The following is a 23,801-nucleotide window of genomic DNA, read 5'->3' as shown; positions in this document are numbered from 1 at the left end:
CCTGCTGACTGGACAAGGCAGGGGTGTGGGTCCTACCCCTTGAACCCCCTGATCCCCCATTAAGACAGGAACCAAGTGGTAGAGGTGGCGCGGAGGAGGTCTCTGTACGGCCCTGGACATAAGTCACTTTAGATAAACATTACTATGGATACATTTATTTAATAAATGCTATATTGTATATGAATAAAGATACATGCAGAGAAACAGCAGTGAACTCTACTAGTCTTGGCAAGAGTGTAGAGCAATGCCCTGGAGGAAGTCATCGATCCATGGAAAGAGTGGGTGGGTCACTCTCGTGCCCTTTTGTGCTGTTTCTGTTCTGGAGTCCCCTGACTATTGGCCATGGTGGGAGGGAAAGGAGGGTTACTAAAGATGTATCCACATGTATTTTCTTATTTGGTGAATAAATGTTAGCAAAGCTTATGCAAAAGTCCTACCAGAAAGACTCGCTGTCAACGTCATTCGCTCATTCGTTGATTCAAAAAACACAGAATACCAGAAAACACTTTTTCTCCATTGACATTGCCGTTGTCAGTAGTTTCTAATTATTTCAAGTTTGGCAATCCAATGCAGAATCTGGTGTTAAACCTAGGTTTGGTAGCTACAGCCAGAAAGACTTTGGAGAAAATCTATCACAACAGCTGGCAGGCATGTCCGTCAGCCTCGCCTTCAGCTGCTCCAACTACTACTCTGTCGTCTTTTCATCAAGTATATTCCTGGGCCCCGGCCATGGCGCAACTGGCTGGGGCACCTGCAACGTACACTGGTGACCTGGGTTCAATTCCCGCCCCATGGTCCTTTCCGGATCCCACCCCGATTCTCTCTCCCACTCACTTCCTGTCATTCACCACTATCCTATCTGATTAAAGGCATAAAAAGGCCAAAACAATATACTTAAAAAAAGTACATATTCCTGTACAGCAGGAGCCACAGAAAAATTGTTGGCTTTGTTATAAAAAACTTACATAATAAAACTAAAGTAGCTTGTATGGCCCTGGAGTGTAACGGTATAGGCAAATTTGTTTTATTACTGTAGTAAACAAAATTGCTGTCAGATTTGGCACTCTGCAGAAGGGGATGCATTTTGTAATGAGTCATAGCTCTTCTGTGTTCAACCTTCAAGTTCCCACCCCACCTTTCCCTATCCTCCTCTCTTTCTCTCTCTCTCTCTCTCTCTCTCTCTCTCTGTGTGTGTGTGTGTGTGAGAGTTTGTGTGTATATGTGTGTATGTGTTTATTCTCTTCTATGTAATCCACTCTCCAATGTTTAGAGCACATTGATTTTTGAGTGATGTTGAAGTTGATTGTATTCTTAGCTTTTTATAAATAATAATACATTTTATATATGTATATAATTTTCACATTATACTGATTTATATAAGGAAGTTGTATCTGTTGAATCAAATGTATTTTATGTCTCTATTCCGAAATGGTCTTCAATAAATATGCAGCATTTGCTTATATACAAATAAATGGTATTTAAATTAATAGTAATATAACACATATCATATATATTAGGGCCACATAAGAAGAGTCTGGCTCAAAAACGCTATATTCTCCATTTTAATGCATTTTCTTAATTCATTTTTTAAATTAAATGATTATTTTGTTTTCGGATCTGTAATTGGGTAATTGTTATTTACTCAGTCAAAACAACACAACTGCACTTTTATTTATATTACCTGAAAAACACAATGAAATAACATGACTTATTGATGTTTACAAAAATGGATTTATAGCGTTTTGTAAAAGAGCTCTTCATATGCTAGGCTATATCATTTTCAAGACAGTGTAGCCGACCCATACCTGGGAAAGTATGATGTGATCATGCTTGCATATATCTTAGGTCAGCCTTTATATTAGGGAAAAATACTTTGTGTCTGCATCCATGACACCTGAAGCATGCTGGTAGAAATATCTATTCAAAAGCACAGCGGATCTGTACATGCCATGACCAACTTTCGATTCTTTGATTTGGAAAGCAAGTTCATTAATTTGGGCTGCTATTAGAATATATTAGACTCTCAGCCCAAAGTTGGATAACATGTAGAATTCTGCTTCAATTTCAAAGCCGGATTACTCGATATCCGCTTACTGTACAGAGTGATGCTTCATATCCCTGTGATCGGTAAGGTCTGCTATTTATTATGACCGCCGCGCAGCGAAGCGGCGGTCATATAGGTTTAGTCAGATTTTTTTTTTTTTATTTCTTTTTTTTTCTTTTTTCTTTTTCGCATGCCCAAATTTCTGTCAATGAGTCCCGGGACACTGAAAGACCGGGGTAGACGAAACTTGGTGGGCATGTAACCCCATATGGATAGCATGGAACCATCGTTTTTCGTTTTGATCTGTAGCCCCCCCTCTGGACTGCACCCCCCGAAAGGAGGGTAGGGCAGACACAGTTTTCTGTGAATATCTCGAGAACCGTAAGGTTTAGGAGGACCATTTTTTTTTTGGTAAGTTGATCTCAAGTGGCCATGTCAACCCATTCCATAACCACTCATTTCATGTATAACGCCACCTAGTTAAACCTAAAAAAGTAAAAATGAGGTGTTGTAATCGCAGGTATCTGTGACCTAACATAGTCAAAACTGCACGAAATTGGAAGTGTAGGATCATTATGACACCCTCTGAATGCACGCCAAGTTTCGTGGAATTCCGTTCATGGGGGGCCACACAATAAATTAATTTATGTTACTATACACCAACTGGCCTGTAGGTGGCCGGAGACAGTTTTCTGTGAATATCTCGAGAACCGTAGGGCCTAGGAGGTCCACCTTTTTTTTGTATGTTGATCTCAAGGGGCCATGTCAACCCATCCCATTACCACTTATTTCATGTATAGCGCCACCTAGTTAAAAATTAAAAAGCAAAAATGTAGGTGTTTTCATCACAATATCTCTGGCTGACATGGTCAAAACTGCACGAAATTGAAAGTGTAGGATCATTATGACACCCTCCGAATGCATGCCGAGTTTTGTGTACTTTCGTTCATGGGGGGCCTTACAATAAAATCATTTATGTGTACATTTAGTGACGTACACCAACAAGGATTCCCGGGACACTGAAAGACCGGGGTACACAAAACTTGGTGGGCATGTACCCCCACATGGATAGCATGGAACCGTCATTTTTCGTTTTGATCTGTAGCCCCCCCGCTGGACTGGACCCCCCGAAAGGAGGGTAGGCCAGACACAGTTCTCTGTGAATATCTTGAGAACTGTAGGGCCTAGGATGACCATTTTTTTTCCGTATATTTGCCTCCAGGGGTCATGTTAACCCAGTTCATGTGCACACATGTGCACAAACAGATACACACGCACACACACACATTCACAGTAATCATACGTATGACATATAGTCACACAGTAGACATATGTACGCTTCCATGCACAGGCACATACGCAGGCACACACACAAGCACGCACACACACACACACACACACTCACACACACACACACCCACACACATAACATAAACATAACACAAACAATCAAGAATTTCTCAGAATTATGAACAGGCAAGATGGAGGTGGGGTTGTATAAAATGAATTTTACATGTGAAATCTATGAACTAATCATGTTTTGGGACTTGTTGTCTAGCAGATACCAGTGAGAATTGAGTGTGGATAATGCAATTTAGTGAGACAGTTAGAATCATATAGGCCTTTCAGCGTGATTTCTTTTTGTGGAAAAAATGTGCTGGACTGGGCGGCGGTCATATTTTGTACCGCTCTGCGGTACATCTAGTTTTGATATATGTGTGGCACTTGGGTCACTAATGATGGCCACTAGAGGGGTGTATGCCCTCCTTAAGATGGCTCTTCCCTATATAAGGGGGGAAGGGAGGGAATGATGAGTGCCACTGATTGTCAGCACCTGTGTGCTGCTGCTCCTCAGACCAAGCGTGCAACCAGCCAAAGGAGGTTGCTGGTTTTCTCCTTGCCTGGAGGTATGTTACTAGGCCTCTTTTGTTCTCTGTTTGTGGAAAGGTTGTGAACTGTTTTTATAAGTTGTTTTATCTTGTAACAGATGTAAGCAGATGTACTTTGTCCGGTGGTTTGTAAGTGAGTAATTTCAGCGTCTGCAGGTAATTGAAATTTCTTCTGTTTAGTTTCTGCATGTTAACCTTTTAGAAGATATGTTGCTGATGTTACTTTTGTCTGTTGTAGAGACTACGGGGATCTTTGGCCATTGCTTCTGGGAGGATTGCAGCGTAGAGGCTTTGTTGTGGCAATCGTTGTTCCTCTTGTGTTCTTTTGTCTTTTCTTTTGGGGTATATGTGATTGTGTAGACATATGCTTGTGTTTTTCTTTCTGCTAGCCAGCAGTGGCGGTAATTGCTGATCGAGGGATCAGCTTGTGTGTTACGTGAACTACTACGCTGGTTAGCAGGTTTATATTGTTTTTGTTTGTTTGTTTGTTTGTCAAACCATTTCCTAAGTGTCTTTGTCGAACACAGCGTCTATTGCATGTATGTGGCTGTTGGGAGGTGGAGCGGGGTTTATGTTTGTGGCACGTTTGCTTGAGTTTTAATCCTTTGTTTGGCACCTGTTGAGGCCCTGAGTGTATTTGATCTTTTGTTTGGTTGTTGAGTCCTTTTTCTTGGTTGTAACCCCCCTGCTCTGTCTCAGAAAGTGGATGATTAGAAGCTGTGGTTGATGTAGCTAACTGTGGGGAAGGCTTACTGCTCTCAAACTGTTCTCCTTGAAATGCATGTAAAATAAATTATGTTTTTATATTCTCAACTGTTATCTACTTCTTGGTTATCATTCCTAGAATTTTAATAATTCCCATTTAACACTGGTCAGACTATATGGTTTGCTATGTTTTGACCAAGGTGTTCGTGAGATATACCATAGAGAGTAATGGGTGTGGAGAAAGCGCTGTGTGCACAATTTCCAATATGATTAAATGTATATCCAACGTTAATTTTCTCACGAACCGTTTATCACAACACCTAGCCGCTAATATCATGGGATCATGATCATGGGATCATGATATCTGTGTGATTTATGTGTGATAAGTACTCCGTGAGCAATTCGGGGTGTGAATTTTGACACCTTTTGCGTCCATCAGCGACATAGCCAGGGGGGCCCTAGCCATAACCCATGTGAAACACACCCACACCACATTTTCTGTCTCACTCACACTGGTTGTTTTGTTCGCTCTGTACGTATATTGCATCCCATGTGTTTTCATTCTGCATAGGACACTTTCTAGTGAAAGTTTTGATTGGCATTTGAGTGAATAGAATGCACATACAAATCTGGCTCTCCAAACTACTTCCATAATTGGAGAACACAAAGAGTTGTTCATCCAGCATTATGGATTCTTGCCCAAAACTGTCTAAAAACGGCAAAGCTTGCTGACAAGCTAATTGGTGTTTTTTGGCAACATTGAGCTGTGAAGGCTTGTTATATTTTTACAGGGTGTTCTGTCCTGGCCTGCATAGGCCTCGACTTCATAGTGCATTGCTTGCACGGTCATTGGTGTACTTAGCTGTCCTTCACATGACCACGTGTCCTTCACATACCATCAAAATGTATTTGAAGATGCTTTTTAAAAAAAAAAAAAATAAATAAAAAGGGCAAATTGTTGCATAGTATTCTCTCTTAGTATAGAAAACCATTAGAATGGCTATGCATCTTAAAATGTCGCATAGTGCTCCCCTCACCAGAGATAGTGTTGTGGAAAACCATAGTAATAATCCAATAAGTCACCAATAAGAACTCTGGATAAGCACAAATAGCACTCCGGAAAAACCCGATGTAAGAAGACACGCTGAGACTAGAGCTGCCGTCGACCACAAAGTACACAGTGGACACAGTCTGACAAAGTCCGACCAAGTACCACTAAGCAGTAGAGTGAATCAAGTACAGATAACCCAGTGAGAAGGTGCGCATGATCTGAAGTCTGAGTTATGATTCTGTGCCTTTTACACAATAGCCTACAATGTACTGTAGATACACAATATCTCAGGGCCTCCTAGTTTCCCAATGTCCAATCAGATCTCAAGGTTCTTCCCCTTGACAGGTGATTGACTTCAAGGCTCACCAGTCACATACACAAAGGTAAAGGCTAATCTTCATATTCTTGTACATTTTCCAAATCACAGTGAGTGCAGCCTATGTCAAAGTGCCCAGGTTCTCCTCCCACAGTTTATAACAGGTTACTAGGCTACAGGGACAAGGATAACTCTGTAATCTCCTCCAGTCTCGTCTTTGTTGTCTTAATGATTTCCTTTTAAAAGTTTCTTATATTAAAAAGGAGATATCGATTATCAACAATGACAAGTCAGTTAGAACCTGCCACTCTCTCCCTCTCGTGCACGCTCAGGCGTGTTCCCAAATCAATGGAGTAGCATAACATTAAAATTAATTCTTAAAATTAGATTGAGAGAAAACCCGAAAAGTATCATCCTTATGGTACATGCTGTTGGGGCCTACTGACATTAAATGTTCTCTAAGATGATTAACTTCGGGTGTCCCACAGGCGGGACAATTGCAGTGCCCCCCACCTCCCCCCAACATTCTAAATCATTTGTATGCACCATATTGCTATGTAGCATCGTAATATTATATACCATTTAAAAGCTTGAACTCTTGGGAATCTATATGACAACATGTTTCATGTACAATCTGTATAGTGCTTTACATTACTGCTTTACTATGTCTCAATTAAATTTGATCAAAAATGCCCCCCCCCCCCCTCCGCTTTTTGTGTCTCCCTACTTTCTAGCTGCAGTGTATATCCCTTAGCAATAAGTAGATACAGCATATTGGGAATTGAAATATTCACAGGAATCCCTAGAAATTGAACATTCATGTTTCATCCAATATTAGTTGTGCAGATGTATAGTCCTTCTTATACACACCCATTGAACTAACAAAGAAAATGCAAAAATAGAGACATTTGTGTAATCATTCCATATGTTGTGTAGTCATTCTATATCAGCACCCCTGTCATACATTCCAAATATAGTCTACAAGAAACCTCAAAGTGTTACCTTTCATTTGAGGATTGAGGATTATGCTTCTACACCAGGGGTCTCAAACTCAAATGAGCCGGGGGCCACTTTTGCCAATGTCATCTGATTGGGGGGCCATGTCAGTGTTAAAGAATAATAATACAAAAAAAGAACGGCTATTTCCTAAAACGCAATGTTTTTCTCAAATACTGTATTTTCAAACACAAAACTACAAACTGAAAGTGCAAGTCTTTTTGTCTATTTTTAGACACCTGTGCTAGCAACCTTAGCTTATAAATAAAATAATGATAAAATAAATATTAATACAAATGATAAAAACAAACAAAAAAGCATTAAAACAGGTAAGCCTATGTGTGTGTTTCACACCAAATAAAAATATTTTCCTCTTATAACTTTTTTAAACCTGGCAAACTAGGCGTCAGGGTTAAAAAAGCAACACCATTGGATTTTTATATCAAAATTTCAAAAGGCCATGACTTGAAAGTGGTCAGAGATAAAGACCTAATGTAAATGTAAAAATCTTTGAGTATAAACAAAAGTTTATGAAGTGGATGGCAAGCACCTCAAATTATGGATGGCAAGCACCTCAAATTATGCACCTTTCAGTAAATAGCCTACTGGATGTTGAACATATTTGAGCAGGTTTACTTTCTTTTTTGTCATATTACCCACATAACAAATGAACAGGAAAACAGTAGGCCTAAGATGTATACCAACAATAGTAAACTATTACTAGCCTATAATCACACCGCACCGTGATCACTGTCAATAGACGATCGATCATAATCTCCAAAAGGCAGATAATATCTCCTTCAGAATCAGAATAGGTGAATAACATAGCCTACCCAAGACTTCATCACACGTGAACGTTTGTAGGCCTATTTCTGCTTCAATTTGTGCAAAACTATGGCCTGCATCGCTTCCGCATCATTACGAACAAATGAACGTCTTTGTGTTTCTCGCGTGTAATAGTATTTCCTGAAAACTTGTGCAGCGATTTTGGGTTTGAATCAAGCTCTGGATGTCTAGCAAATAGTGGAGGAGAGTACAAATGAGATTTGTCACCGTACTTGGATCTATCGTCTGTTTTAATCAGTATAGTTGTTTGACGCAATTAAAAATACCCTCAAGGGCCGAATTACATTATTATTTTGACATATAGGTCGCGGGCCGTATTTGGGCCACGAGCCGGAGTTTGAGACCCCTGTTCTACACCAAGGGGTTGCCACACAGTAAGCATTTTATTGTCAATATGCATCTTGGGTAGCCAAAAGTCCTATGGGGAGTTTCCATAGGGCATTTTACAAAACGCATGAGCATATCTTGGCAAATAATGGTCTAAAGTACTCATATTTCATTCTATATTGATCTACTTTGAGATACAGATTCACAAGACCTGGTAGTGGGCCTCAGTTGTATTTCCAAGACAAAATAAATGACCAACAGGGCAGAATGTGGTCATTTCCAGAGATCTAGTTCCAGTCAATCTATTGGTACCAAAATTATCTACTAGGCATCTGCTTTCAAAAGAGGTCAAGCACTTGAATGTAAGTCAAAGTATGTGGAAACAGGGCCATTGTTAGTGTGCAATTTCGAGCAAAAACCCAAAATGGGGGGGGGGGGATGCCCCCTCTGTCCCTTGGTGCCCTACGCACAGTGTGTGATGCGCGTGGTGGTAGCAGTGGCACTGAGATTATGTACCTTAGTACAGACCTCTGCAATGGATTCTGGCATGGATATGTTTGATACAACCTTTTATTATACCATATAACTCTCAGTGGTTGTGTCAACCTGCATGTGATTCTTAAGATTTGAAAGAGAAGTGGAGGGCTGATGCAAGGCCTGGCAACAGGGAGAGTTGTTGAGACACATCCCTGTGCACTAACCTCATACACTTACGCAGATTCAGATATTGCAAAAACGTCCCACATACTCGACGCACCCGACCAGTAGCGCGACAATGTGACGTCACAGAAGCGCCGTAACCATTTATACTCGCACGTGGTGTGTTTTGTATGTTTTGTATGTATGAATGGTATGTTATTGAATATACATGTTGAACAGTATATGAAGTGATGGATTGCTATAACATGTAACGTGTATTTTTGCAATAAAAAAAAAAAACTTGCGCGTGGTGGTCTCGACACTAGTTGCAATATTCTCCTGAACAGAGGTGTCGCTGTTGTGAAAAGACTGTCGGTACCGATCCACTTGCACGACACGTCATACGCGTAGAGTCGCGCTGCCTCCCCTCGTTCAGTCGTGTGTGGGCGTTTTGTTTAAAATGTCAGTTACCAGCTCATACTCAGTTTGTTTTAACATATCTTAAGTGTTTTTCCACAAATGGACCACAATTTTAGGCATGTACTTAACAGTATACAACACATTAATAGCCTAAACAAACTATGCAAGCCATTTGGAAATCTTGTTTTATTTAAACTACTCAATGCAATTTCAAATCCTCACCAGAAACACCAACAGTCAATATATTCATCCAAATCCTAGTTTCGTTTGTTTTATGGACTACTAGGTGGTCGTGGAAGAGATCGTTAAAACATTATTTGTCTTGTAAGCGGAACCAAAGTTTCACAGGCACCGTTGTGGTAGAACAAAGGACCTACAACCTCGTCCTTTCATTGGAGAGTCGCCTCGCGTTCAACGGATTCATTTGCATAAAGCTGGGCATCGGCCAGCTTTTTGACGCGCGACATTATTTCAAATGCAGCGCTGCCTTCCCGGAATGCTTTGCGGGCGCGTTAAAGTCGCTTGACGTCACCCATAGGACTAGAGTGGAATGCGACACGACAAAAAGAAGTGTCGTGCAAGTGGATCGGTACCGTAACGGCTCCCACACACAGCTGCGTGCATCGCGTTGCTGGAGACGCATCCCATTCACTTTAAATGGGCTCACGTGATCCGTTGCCGAACTGAATTGTGGGTCCGTCGCGTCGCGTTTCTCCCGCCGCTCGCGTTGAGGAGTTCAGCTGTTGCTGCACCGACAGACGGCACCGGCCAATCAAGCCAATCTACGGACGGCACCAACCAATCACATTACGGTTTTACTTCAAGTCATTTGCATAGCTACCGTCGGGAACACCCACTGGCATGCCTTGACGGACCGCAGCTGTGTGTGGGAGCCGTAACGGTACCGATCCACTTGCACGACACTTCTTTTTGTTGTGCGTCGTGGAAGAGATGGTTAAAACATTATTTTTCTGGTAAGCGGAACCAAAGTTTCACAGGCACCGTTGTGGTAGAACAAAGGACCTACAAACTCGTCCTTTCATTGGAAAGTCGCCTCGCGTTCAACGGATTCATTTGCATAAAGCTGGGAATCGGCCAGCTTTTTGACGCGCGACATTATTTCAAATGCAGCGCTGCCTTCCCGGAATGCTTTGCGGGCGCGTTAAAGTCGCTTGACGTCACCCATAGGACTAGAGTGGAATGCGACACGACAAAAAGAAGTGTCGTGCAAGTGGATCGGTACCGTTACGTTATTTTGACGTGACGTTGTCACACTACCGGTCGGGTGCGTCAGGTATGTAGAAGCTACACCGCCAGTGAAGACATTCATGGCTAATATCTAATGGATTGTGACACAATGCTATCTTTAACTTTCACCACCAAATGTCCTCATAGAGTTCTGAAGCTTTGAGTACTGAACCTCTTTTTCTGATACAGTATGATACTTTAGGATTGAAAGCTTCACACTGGTTCAGAAAGCTTCAGTTCAATTCAACTGTTTGTCATTTGTTAAACCAGCCTACTTATGGCACTTTAACAGTGTGTGTAAATCAGGCCTTTCTACGAACACTTGTAACGCAAGCTTACTAAAAGTAACTAAACTAAAGTTAACTATAGAATCTTTACTAACAATCTTTGTTATAAATGCTCTATCTACGTGCGCCATTTTAAAATAACGTGACCAGCTAGGGACATTTGTGAAATACAGCGCCGTCTTTGGCATGCAAAGAAAAACTTTCTTGGATTCATCTGCTGAATTTTCCTACATTCAGCGATGTAAGTTATGAACTCAATTTTTTACAAGCATGTCTTCCTAACATTCCGACATTGGCATTGCATTTTCCAACGAAACAAATAAAGAAAGCAAAGCTCTTGTGCACAGCCACCTATTCAAAGGCTCTAGACCCAGAGACAGTTGATAAACTAACCTACCATAGTTTTGCTAGAACTAGCAGACTACACAAAGTTGCTGAATGTATGTTATTTCAGGTCAGTTTGCAACAATGTACACGTTTAACCAAAGTAGCCTACTTAGCTGCTACCTAGCTAGCGAACATGACTAGCTATTCACTTTCAGTTTACTGTGCTAACGTTAGCTAACTGCTCGGTTAACAGGTAAAATTAAATGATTTATTCCATGTCCGAAAGTGTGTTTCATTGGCATCACACCCAAGCAATGACAAAAGAGAAAAGTTTATGTTTATGCAGGGGCGGAGCTAATGGTTCACTATAGGGCAGGGGTGGGCAACTAATTTCCCCAAGGGGCCACATGACAAACTGGGACTGTTGAGGAGGGCCGGGCCCAAAATACCGAACTCAAGTCTGAACTCAATTCTGTCCAATTCTATTCTGTTCTTGTATAACATTAAGTAAATCATATGGTTTTGTTTACTACTCGTAAGAACAGATGAAAATGTGAGGGAGACCAAGGAAAAACAGCAATAGGCTATTTATTCTATGTCCAGTATTTAATCCTCATTCTCGAAAATGATTTTTTTTAAATTGACATTTTTTTTTTCAGTTTTCAAAGGCTGATATAAAAAAGTACTACAATATCTATATAATTAGGCTAGACCATGAAAATGTGAAGGAGTCAGTACAACCATAGGCCTGTGCCACCATTTCATCAACACAGCAATATTTCATCATTACCATCATTAAATTAACTCTATGCATAATTAGACTATGAAAATGTGAAGCAGACAATAGTAGGCTGTCATTAGTTAATCAACATGCACAAAGAAAACTATTTTAAAAATGTAGGCTATGTTTTTGCTTTAACTTTATGCACAAAACTGTGATTGGTCAACTCGCCCTGTGTGTTGAGCCGGTGTTCCAATTTAGATGGTGAGCAGTTTAACTGGTGATATTTGCATAAAATCAGTGAATATTCAACAAGACCCTGCCTACTTCTTAATCTGCTCTGCCTCCAATAGTGCAGGTTTATATTAGGCTACATTTTCACAAAGTGTTTGTAAGTGAGACAATATAACGGATATCGCTGAAAACATCACCAGTGTATGTCTAATACATGTCCGTTTAAGCATTATCCACAAATATGATACATAGGCCTACTGAATGAATGGAAAAAAATAAAACTAGCGATCTAGCTGGGATTCGAACCACGCATGGACAAGAAAGTTGATTGGATTAGCTTCTACATCGTCTATATCACTACACTACGAGCCGCTGAAATTGATGCCAGATTTCTATGTATATATTGAACTGTTAGTCAAAGTTAACACAGGTTAACATAAGTGAGAAATATACGCCCATGTTAACTGGTGCCATCACAATTTAACATGGGCATATGCAAGCCTCAAAACAACAAAATAGGTACCAAAACCTAACTGATGTACAACAAACTGGCATGTCCCACTAACACTTTATTCCGTTTTGGGGGTTAATTATATGAAATACGTCAGTCATGTGCAAACATTATCATAACTTAGTGTCACGTCTCGGTGAAGTTATGCAGTGAGCTGTCTAATGATTTGAAGTGAACACATGAAACTTATTTTCTCTGAGTTAAATATTATTTAATTTGTTGGTCCTAATTTGACGACACAAAATGGTTATCATGGTAGCATATATTACAAAACTTTGATGAGAGAGTTTGATGACAGATGTTGCTGTTTCAGATTCCCACGTAGCCTAAATTAGAAAATAGTTTAGCCTACTTACTGCTCGTTCAGCAGCCTGTTGCAAAACATTCACTTAGCCTAGATGTTTGCTATAATGAATATCTTGATCGATTGACAAATAAGCTGTCAGAACATAGACCTACATTCATTTAATAGGAACACCATGCTATTGCATAGATACAAAATAACCAGTGGTGCAATTGGTTAGCAGGGTGGACTATTGCTGCTAGCTTGCTATTTTAGTGAGCAGTTCGAGGCCTAAGTGATCTTCATAATTTTTGCTTTCTGCACAAAAAACGAGCAACGTCTGATGGGGTCATTTGTTACTGTTTGTGATGCAAAATTACTGAGGCAAAATTAATCTGCATTATTCAAGGCATGCATTCGCTGTGTTTGCTCATGTTATAGGCTATCACCAGTTAACATGGACATCAGGATAGCTAGTAAGCTAGTAGACTAGTCTAATAGACTAATAACAAGTGTTGCTCTCTGTGGTGTAGTGGTGATAGTGCTTACTGCTTAGAACATTTTGCCTCAGTGAGACTAATGTTCGAAACCCAACAAAACCTTCGCTGATTTACTTTGACACATTTCCTGTTTGCACAACATTTTGTGTGGATGCTTAAGCAGATGCATTATACATAGCGATTCCCGCATGTTTTCGGCAAGATCTTGCTTCATATTCTGTCACGCACTGTAGGCTTGTGAAAATGTGAATCTCCAGCACTGGAAGGGCGGAGGCAGAGCAAAGCGTTGTTAACAAGTAGGCAGGGTCTTGTTGAATATTCACGGATTTTATGCAAATATCACAAGTTAACCTGCTCACCATCTAAACTGGAACACCGGCTGCTTCAAGCAACCTGTGGGTAGTAGCATCATACTAGTTCGCTAGCGCTTTCCAAATAAACTCAGACATATTTTGGTTACACTGACGGGGTTATCCGAATGTAAACTGTCTATCTGCCAGTAACGTTTTGAAATTAACACTTCGTATCTCCAACAAACAGCAGGAGTTCGTTCTGACAACCTTTGCGGTGGTGAGCGACGCAGACATAAGAGACAGCACATCAGTGAGGGTGTTTACATCGTAGCCTATGCATGCACGCACAAATGTATGGGCGTACAAATAGTAGTCGCTTTCAAAATAAAAGCAATGATATTGATTTGCGTGCATTATCTCTATGTTAGGCTCTTGACTATTTCACGGACTCTTTCACGGACCTTACGCGGGCCGGTCAGGGAAAGCCCACGGGCCGGATGTGGCCCGCGGGCCGTATGCATGTATGCTATAGGGGGTGCGACGATCTTTAGTGGGCCCCTATAGCCTACTGTCGGTGTTTATCCCAAAATTCATGTTTTTATTTAGTCCACTTCATATTGTTCTTATTAGAGGTTGAGGCATTTGGTTTATGTCCTGATGACCTAGCCTACCGTTTAGTCTGTGCATCGGGGCAGCTTAGGCCTGCATCAACATCAACATCTTGACATCAAATAGATGTAGAATTGACATCAAATGCCAACAAAGCTTGACATGGAAATGACATCTTGATGTAGAATAAATGTTGAATTGACATCAAAGCTTGACATTGAATGATATCAGAATAGCATCAAAACGACATCAACATCATGACATCTTGATGTCAAATAAATGTCGAATTGACATCAAAGCTTGACATTGAATGATATCAGAATAGCATCAAAACGACATCAACATCTTGACGTCAAATAAATGTTGAATTGACATCAAATGCCAACAAAGTATGACATCCAAATAACATCAAAACGACATCGCGGAGGTCAAAATCTTGACGTCAAATTGACATCAGTACATTGACGTCGATACAACTTTCATTCTAGACCTGTTTCTAGACGTAATTTTGACGTCGATGTTTGATGTCATATTGATGTTGAATTGACATCAAATGCCCACTGGGATGCGAACTGTGATCAGGCGTGCCTGCAGGTGTAGGCCTACGGCCGTACGCACTGTGCGTACCATCAGGTGCGTACGTGAGAGAATTTTCCCTGTGTGTGTTCACACAAAGTTAGCCCACCATAACTTCCCAACTGCTTCCCAACTGTGCAGTATCCCATTAACTGCTCGACAATAGGCTATTTACAATTTTCTTTCAAATTTGTAAACACGTTGTCAAAATCAACTTTAATGTACACACCTTTTGTTTGAGCAGGAGAGGGAATAATAGCCTAACAAACGCACGCAGCAATTACAGCCGTTGTGGTGGGCTAGGCTACTTGTTGCTTTCTTTTACTATGGTTGCCTGTTATCAACACACAAGCTAATTCACTAACTCAAGACTTCAAGGCTATCATGAATATAAAACGTTTTTTGGAAACAATGAAAGGGTGGAGGTAGCAAAGGATGGAGGCAGCACAACTAGAGGAGTTATTTCAGATGAACAAGGTAGGCAAAATGCTTGTCAAAACGTTAGCATTACATCTGGATTATACTGAATAATGTTTACTGATGTTAAAGCACGAACGTTTAAAGTCATACACAACGGTAAACTAAAACAAAACTAAAGGTAACTTTACCCTTTATAGGGCCGAATAAAGTTGTCCAAATGAATAGGTCGTTATTAGGCGTTGTTGTTGTATTGCATATGGATTTTGTACTACAGTATAGGCTACTTTTAGGTGATCAATGCACGAACGAAACCGGGAAACGGACAAATATTATTAAGCCTTTCAATGTTTTGTTGCGCGCAGAGGGTAGATGCGCTTACCATTCATTCCTGCTGGCGCGCCTGATGACTGCTGTTGTCGCGGCAAGTGCACAGTGTAGGCACAGACCTACATGCTATGTCGCTGATTTTCTGTAGGCTAATAAATGCAGCCTGTAGCATAGGCTACTTCGGCAAACCCAGACCGGTTGTGGCATCAGTTTCGCTTTTAAAACGCAACAGTGTAGCGAGAGGGAGAGTGCGGGCTATTTAATTTGCAGCATGACAGACGAACTCCCATTGTGAGCGCACTCTACGGACCAGTGGCATCTTTAGTAGGCCTAACATGTTTCATTATTATTTTCCCCCAGCAATCAGTACAAATAAGCATCGGTAAATATAACAATTAATCAAGACAGATTTGGCCAAAAGTGGGCCCCCTCTGCGGTCGTGGGCCCGGAGCGACCGCCCCCCATGCCCCCCCGCTCCCTCCGCTTATGTGTTTATGTTTTGACACACCTATTTAGGAGTCCGAAACTAGGGCCATCATCTAGGTAGATTCGCAACGACATGAGCTGCAAGTAGGTAGGCCTACACCATTTAATTCACACCGCTGCAACTCCTTCTGCGATGGTTTCGTCTCGACGCGGATCTTTGGTGTGAACTGGGTGTTATGTTTTTGATGTGCGACGGCCACCGTAGTTCTATTAGGTTGCAATATAATCCCTAAACACTAGGCCTAGATGGGAGAAGTTCTTACAAATTGGACCTTTTAATAATTTAACCATATTTTATCCAACTACTTAACTGTTCAGCCATTCCAACTGTCAGTTGTCATCAACTATGACTCCCGCCAAATGTTTCCTCTGCCCACAACTGTTTCAAAATAAAAGTCCTCACTACAGTAATTTACTATTAAATAATTTAGCTATTTAAACTACACAGCTATTTAACTGTTCAGCCATTCCAACTGTCAGTTGTCATCACCTATGACTCCAGCCAACTATATTAAACCACCACCTCTCTAGCAACCAACATAGCAACCATTGAAATAAAGCATCTATGTCAGTTTCCAGTTACAAATCCCAGACTGTCCTGAAAAATAAACAAAAACAAGTTAGGATGTATAGATTACAATGACAAATTCATGGTCTCAAAGAGTTAATGCTTCTTTCCAAAAGCACTTGCCAGAAGTCATTATTTAAGGGGTTATTTTTTAAAAATGTCTTCTAGGGGAGCATGCCCCCAGACCACCCTAACTAAGCTGAGTTACCAACCTTAAAGTAAAGTAAGTAGTAAATAGTGGACTTACTTTATTAAATTCTACTGTCATTGTACAACAATTAAAATGAGCACATGATTTAGCACAAGCCAAACATTTCCCAGATAGCGAGAGACTGGCGGACCACTGTCGGTCCACTGGGACATAGCTGGCGGTCTGCTGGCATTTTGCTCATCGGTTCTCTGGCGAGTTGCAGACAAATGGCCCAATATATTGCCACTGTTGGTCTAAAATCTTTTTCATTTGTTCAGTTATACTCCATACATCATTTTAATAACATTTCATGTGTTTTCATAATATTCATGACTTAAATTGAAAGAGATGGTGGTCCAACAGCGGACCACAAGTGGCACGCCACTGGTGGCATACCAGCAGCGGTCCGCTATCTGCCAGTCTGATTTTGCTACCTGCGTGTGTGGGTGGGTATGTGTTGTGTTTAGGAGATGAAATGGTGTGTGTGTATGGTGGGGTGGGGTAAATGTTAACATCCAGGTCATATGTAGGTCTGTGGTCCAGGACAGTATACAGGAAAGTTTTCACAGCGCAATATTACTGTATATCACTAGTATTCTAACATGCTTTATCAGTGCCAACTTGGCTATTGTTGGTCTTTGCTAGGTTTTTACATGCCTGTCGTATGAGCACTAGTTTTAGGCCCAAACTTTTCATCGCAGCTTTAGTACTAAAAACGTTTCCTTTTAAATAACGGGAAACTTCACAAAGTATATAAATAGCAAATAGCAACAAAACGCAGCCTGATTTAGAGGGGTTCAGGAAAGGTTGTCTGGTTATCTGACCCAGTGGTGCCAGCTGCAGGGCTGACAGGCCCCGGTGCCAAGTGAGTCCACCTGGGAGCTCAGAGATGTGCAAGCACGAGCACCATTGGCCAAGTGTAGAAGGGGTTGGTGCCAGTCTGATTTCATGGGCCATTTCACACACCACAGTGGAACAACTTTCCACAGCATTTATTTCTTTATTTATCTTTTTATTTATTTATGCATTTCAATCTTGGCAAGTCAAAACTTTACCAGCAGGGGTCAGTCTTTGCCTAATAAATATGAGAATGTATTTCATGAGAATTTTAGGAGAGAAAAGGGATTGCAGAAATCTTTCTTTATTGTTTATTTTCTTCTCTCTCCATGTCTCTCATTCTCTTTGTCTGTCTGATTCTCTTACGCTCTGCCTCTGTGAGATTTAGAAAGTGGTTCTCTCACTGTACAGCTGTCAGGTAACACGGGAGAGAGACCAGTGAGGGAGAGAGGGGAAGAGAGGAACACAGAGAGAGAGAGAGTGGACAAAGGTGCTCAGTGCACAGTGTCTGCAACATCTAAAGTCTGCCTCTGCTTCTCAGGAGACACTGGTACCATTTAACAGGTGGGTGAGTGAGGGGCAAAATGAAAAGTGCTTGAAAGCTTGCTACTGTAAACCAAATTGTGTTTGCTCGCATGAGCTTGTCCTTTGGGTCGGAGGGATGGATTAGTCCAATTACCCAGCCTGGCAAACCCACCGACACACTTGTGTCCTCATCAATCATTCAGAACTCCCTTAGCATCCCCCGACAACTGCCTCCACTGACCTAACCCCACTGTCCAACTCCCAGACACTCACCCTTCTCTCTTTCATTCAATATATCTGTCCTTCTACTCTCTGTTCTGTCTCTCTCTCTCTCCCTTTCTCAGTGTCATTCTGTTCTCTCTCTCTCTCTCTCTCTCCCTTTCTCAGCGTCATTCTGTTCTCTCTCTCTCCCACTCTCTCACTATCCTTCTCACTATCTCTCTTTCTCTTTTTCTCATGGTAGTTCAACAAACTAAAGTTCGAAACGCATGAAATATACATAGACAGAAGGAGTTTTGAGGGTCCCCCCCCCTCTCTGAACAGTATGTATTGGTTTCTTTCCTCCTCTCGTCTCCTATTGTATTGATTGGTTCAAGGTACCTTCAGCCAGTATAGTTGGGATTATGGATTTAAGATTTCTTTAGTATTTCACTTTTTAAAGTAAGTATTTTCACTTATTAAAAGTATTTCACTTTTTATGTGAGTCTCCAAGTATTCTACATGTCTTGGACAAGTCTGGACCATATGCAAACAAATTCAAACCCTCTTGTAATGCAGTTTTTTGTATCATCCAGAAATTATGTACTGTAAAATGTCTGAGTTAGTCTCACAACAGTAAATTAATGATCTCTCACTACGCCCTTCTGTCCCTCATCTCCATGAAAGTTTAGACTCTCCAAAATGATGTATGGATGCACTACAGTATATAGCATCTTGCACTACGAAAAGGGCTTATAGCAAGGAGACTAAAACCCATGGATGCTAGCATCTGTCGCTAGCACATCTTTAAAGGTATTTTCTAAAACCCATGGATGCTAGCATCTGTCGCTAGCATGTCTTTAACAGTGTTTACTCAATGCACAGCTACAGTACCCTGTGGCTACTGTCCATCACACATATCCAAGTTTGTCTTTGCCTTTGCTGCCACCCCCTATCTGAAAGGCTCTCCTTTTGTGTGTGTGTGTGTGCACGGGTCTGCATGGTTGAGTTTGTTTGACTGTCCCATAATAACATTCAGAGCTGACAGTGTGCTCTGTCACACTCTGCGAGAAAGACCCTGAACAAAAATTGCCAGTCATCTCAGAGGTGCCACTTCAGAAGAGTACATGACTGAAAACAAATGAATATAGAAGACGCATTGCCATTACATTAGGATGGTTGGCAATAATGCTGTCTCTATTGTACTTGATTGCTGTGGATTATATCCTCTACGAAGTCTGTTTGTCTGAGTGAATTTGCGGCAAACAATTGCTCCCTCACTTCTCATGCCCCCAAGTCTGCAGAGATTATTTTGGGCTCTTGACAGGAAGCAGATTATTGTTTCTGCTCCAGACAGAGATTGCAAAATGATTTTGCCGTTCGTCTCTCTATTTGAAGAGCAAATCAATTCTCCATGGAAAGCATTACTCTCATGCACACTCACACACACCATCATTCTCTCTACACACATACACACAAACATAAACATGGACACTATATCTGTCATCAACAACACACACACACGTGCACACACACACTTAGCCTTTTCTCTTCACAGATGTAGCTCTGAGTTTCACAGTGGGTGATTAACCCCAAACATCTTGCTGCTATATTTGGCTGCTCCAGATTTCTCTTGAACTGAGTCCCTTTGATGGGTTTTTATACAACTCACACACACGTCTCACCTGTCCTTGGTTTCTGGAACACTCCTCTTGTTTGTAGTGTCTCTACGCTTGTTAGAAATAGATACCTATAATGTATGGATATACTTTTTAATTGATACATGCTTAGTGAGGTAAGCATGATGTCAGCACAATGCAAATCTCTCAGTTACTGAGTCCTGTATTCCAGTTGCCCTTCACTTAGGAGTCATACTGGAAAAACAAAACAGATCGGGAACAGTGAGTGTTTTTTTTTTCTTTTGCTAGTGTCAAGGTTTCATTTATCTAGATTCAAGATACATAGATATGTTAAGGTGACATTCTTGGGAGGCTCATTTCTCCTTTGTCTACTAAAAAGTGTAGGAAATACAACAGGATTCCTAAGCACAGGGGTCAAGTACAGGACACCACAGCAAAGACTGACTGAGAAAAAAATTTGCTTTAAAAAAAACCCACAAACCAGTCAAAACATGTCATCACTGCAGTCTGGAATGCTGTGAGTCAGACAATAGACGTGCTGTCTCTTCCCCTCAGTCTCTTTACAGCAAAGCAACGCAAAACAGAGTAGCAGGTGCTATTGCTCTTTCCTCAACACCTTGAGAGGATCCCTGATGTCTTTCCTCATCACTCCCTGGTAGCTTCAGGCAGACCCAAGCTGGGTTGGGGGCAGGCTGGCCTGCCTGTCCCATCCTACTCCAACCCACCTCGCGGTCTTCTTGGCTGCAAGTCGAATGTCTCCCACCTCATCATCACCCTTCGGCTCATAAGCAGGGGAGCTTAACTAAGATGAGTGGCTCGTAAATGCGCTCAGTTCTCAACGTGTCAATATCTGTGTTTAGGCTTGTATGTGGCAGAGGGGCTCAAGCCGTTCCGTTAATGCTCGGAGGCACCCTGCTTAATATGCCTGGAAAATTACCAGCTGTGTATTGACAAACTGCTCCATTAGATGAGTTTGGCGTGTAATGCTGTAATACAACATGCAAGTAAATAATGCTGGATCTCTTGTCCTCACAGAGGTTGGCAGGAGACACTGTAAAACTCCCTCTCCTTCTCTGTGTGTGCATGTGTAGGTGTACTGTATTTGTGTTTATTTTGTTTATTTTGGCAGAGAATGTTGCCACTTAATAGTGCACACTGTGTTTTGCTTCACTTACAACGATGACAGCATGAAAGACTGTTTACCTGGACTTTGTTGAATAAGGAGAGTTCGATGATGCATGGCCAGAAAGCTACAGTGAACCAAACACGGTTGTTTCTTCCTTCATATGCAAATCTCGAACGTTAAATGACCACTAAAAAACAGGTGAATCTAAACAAAAGACTGTGACGCAAATACAGACTGTGATGCAAATACCGTAAGTCACACCGGAGTATAAGTCGTACCAGTCAAAAGATGTGTTATGAAGAGGAAAAAAACATATATATATATAAATATATATATGTTGCACCTGAGTCGCAGGACCAGCCAAACTATGAAAAAAAGTGCGACTTATAGTCCGGAAAATACGGTATACAAACTGTGACGCAGATAATACCAAATAATAGCTAGACTTATGTGAGTCATATGATGCATTAGTTATTAGAATGCATATGTTATGAATGTGTTTGTAGTGCTTTATTGTTGCTGTTTGAGAAAAGAATAGCAAAACCATGGCTTAAAGTAAAACATGATGATAATTACACTTTATTAGAGTATACAGTGCATGATATCCACATCAAATAGGCTACATGTTGTGATAAAGCTATTATTTAAGTGACTTGTATGTTATACTTTCATATCATTATTTCATACTTAAAAACTTGATCAAGCTGACAACATAGATGAAGTTAAGCTTTCCACCCCCACTTTAGTTTTTATTAACATTCTTGAGTAGTTTTGGTAAAATCCATTAATTTGGATAGTACAAGATTAAGATTTAGAAGATAAGTAGAGAATGAGAGAGACTCTGATTTTGAACACATTTTAAATGGGAACCTCTATTGCTCTTCATTGCTTTCAGGATGAAATGGAGATTTGACTTCACATTGTCATCATATGCAGGCTACAAAACACAGATGCAGGATCGATTGTTCAGGAGGCATTACGAATGATGTGATTATATTCTATAAAGAAGCATTTTGACAGATGCCCACAAATTCATTAAATGAGGAAAAAAAGGCACATGGAGAGAGAGTGAGTGAGAGAGGGAAAGAGAAGCAGATTGAGATACAGATGGACTATGCAAACCTTCATTGCACATTCATTTGAAGCCACTTACGTCTTAATTGATTCTGTGCTAGTGTGTGTAGCTGTGGTGTCTCCAGCAGATGCAGCTTGGTCGCATTGTGTGGAGCCACCCAAACTGATTCAATTCCCCCAATCAATATCTCATGCCCGGCCTGGTGCTGGCTGCTCCTCCAAGAACCCCATTTCCTGCGTGAGTCGTTTCCTTCCGACTCCAAAAATAAATAAATCAAAAGAGAGACAGGGAGAGTGAGTGAGTGAGAGGGAGAGAGAGAGCACAAACATGTATGGAAGGATGAAGTCTGGATGCCATGGCAACCGGGAGCATCAAAATCCATTTGAATGGAGCTTCCTGCCTCTTCAGCAGACAGAACTTCCTCTACTCCCCACTGCTTATCTCCTAAAGCATCAAAATTAGTTATTCATGCCACGGGTGAAGACAGTTCTTATAGGACGCCGCTAGCACATGTGCACGAAGGCTGAATGGAGGAGAACACCTCCATAGTTCTCCACCTGAGGCGTATATACCTGGCTCAGTAACAAGCAGAAACTGGGATCCATAATTTGGGACCATCATTCTGCTGTGTGATACTACACCTATCGCATGTCACCTGCTGTGTGATACTACACCTATGGCATGTCGCCTGCTGTGTGATACTACACCTATGGCATGTCACCTGCTGTGTGATACTACACCTGCAGTGTGTTGGGGAAGTTACTTTTAAAAAGTAGTGTTTGCTCGTTACTCGTTACTTCTTAAAAAAGTAACCCGTTACTTTACTTAGTTACCCTTTATGGAAAGTAACTTTTTACGTTACTCATTACTTTTACGTTACTTTTATATTGCTCGACTTTGGGCAGAACCAAATATCTGTTCCTAAATGTGTAGGGCTACATAAAGTTCTACTGAGGACATAACAGGTATTTCTTTTGTGCTCTTTATTATAAAAAAATGCCAGAGCACTTGACAAGAAAACATTGGGCTATTACAATATAGGCTTCAACACCACCACTATGAAACAATATCAAATAACATATAGCCTCGATACATCTTAAGGGCATATAGGTGAACACAAAATACACAAGGGCTTATTTTCTAGCCTTATACTCTTTCATTAAACAGGTGCTCCTCTGAAATTTGGTGCAAAGCTAGTGCAAATCGTATCAATAAGCTGGCAGTGGACAAACGTTTGTCAGTAGTAGTAAGTAGTTAAGTTACTGTTAAAAACAACATTGTACACCTGTCACCTGTGTTGTGTAATGCCTATGTCCTTCTATGACTCTCCTCTTCCTCCCTTCTTTCGTTTTCCTTACTCACTTGCCCCATCAAGTTGTTCATGTGGATGACAGCTGAGATTCGTCTCCACAGCTGCACAGTCTGCTTGTTTGGCTGGCAATCTGGTTGGCTCTTCCATTACGGACTGGGGCTGGCCCAAGGCTTTTCCCTGGTCTTAAACACCGGTGCGTGCCTCATTGTGTTTCCATAAGGTGCTGTAACATTGGGGACACTATCTAACAATGCTAAGAAACTTCTAAGGGACCG

General features: G+C 41.1%; 1 long non-coding RNA gene across 1 annotated transcript; it reads left to right on the top strand.

Moving 5' to 3' along the window:
- The first annotated feature begins 3,870 nt into the window (after positions 1-3,870).
- Positions 3,871-4,691, top strand: LOC143118410 (uncharacterized). The gene is made up of 3 exons (XR_012986141.1): positions 3,871-3,951; positions 4,032-4,089; positions 4,172-4,691. It is a non-coding gene; the product is annotated as an uncharacterized LOC143118410 (long non-coding RNA).
- The last annotated feature ends 19,110 nt before the right edge of the window (positions 4,692-23,801 follow it).

This window comes from Alosa pseudoharengus, unplaced genomic scaffold (assembly GCF_046254945.1).
Source record: "Alosa pseudoharengus isolate Yale_2024_CS ecotype anadromous, Long Island Sound unplaced genomic scaffold, YU_APseudo_1.1 YU_APseudo_1.1_scf_12, whole genome shotgun sequence".
Taxonomy (NCBI): Eukaryota; Metazoa; Chordata; class Actinopteri; order Clupeiformes; family Clupeidae; genus Alosa; species Alosa pseudoharengus.
The sequence above is the reverse complement of the archived record's forward strand: the minus strand, read 5'-3'. Positions and strand labels throughout refer to the sequence as shown.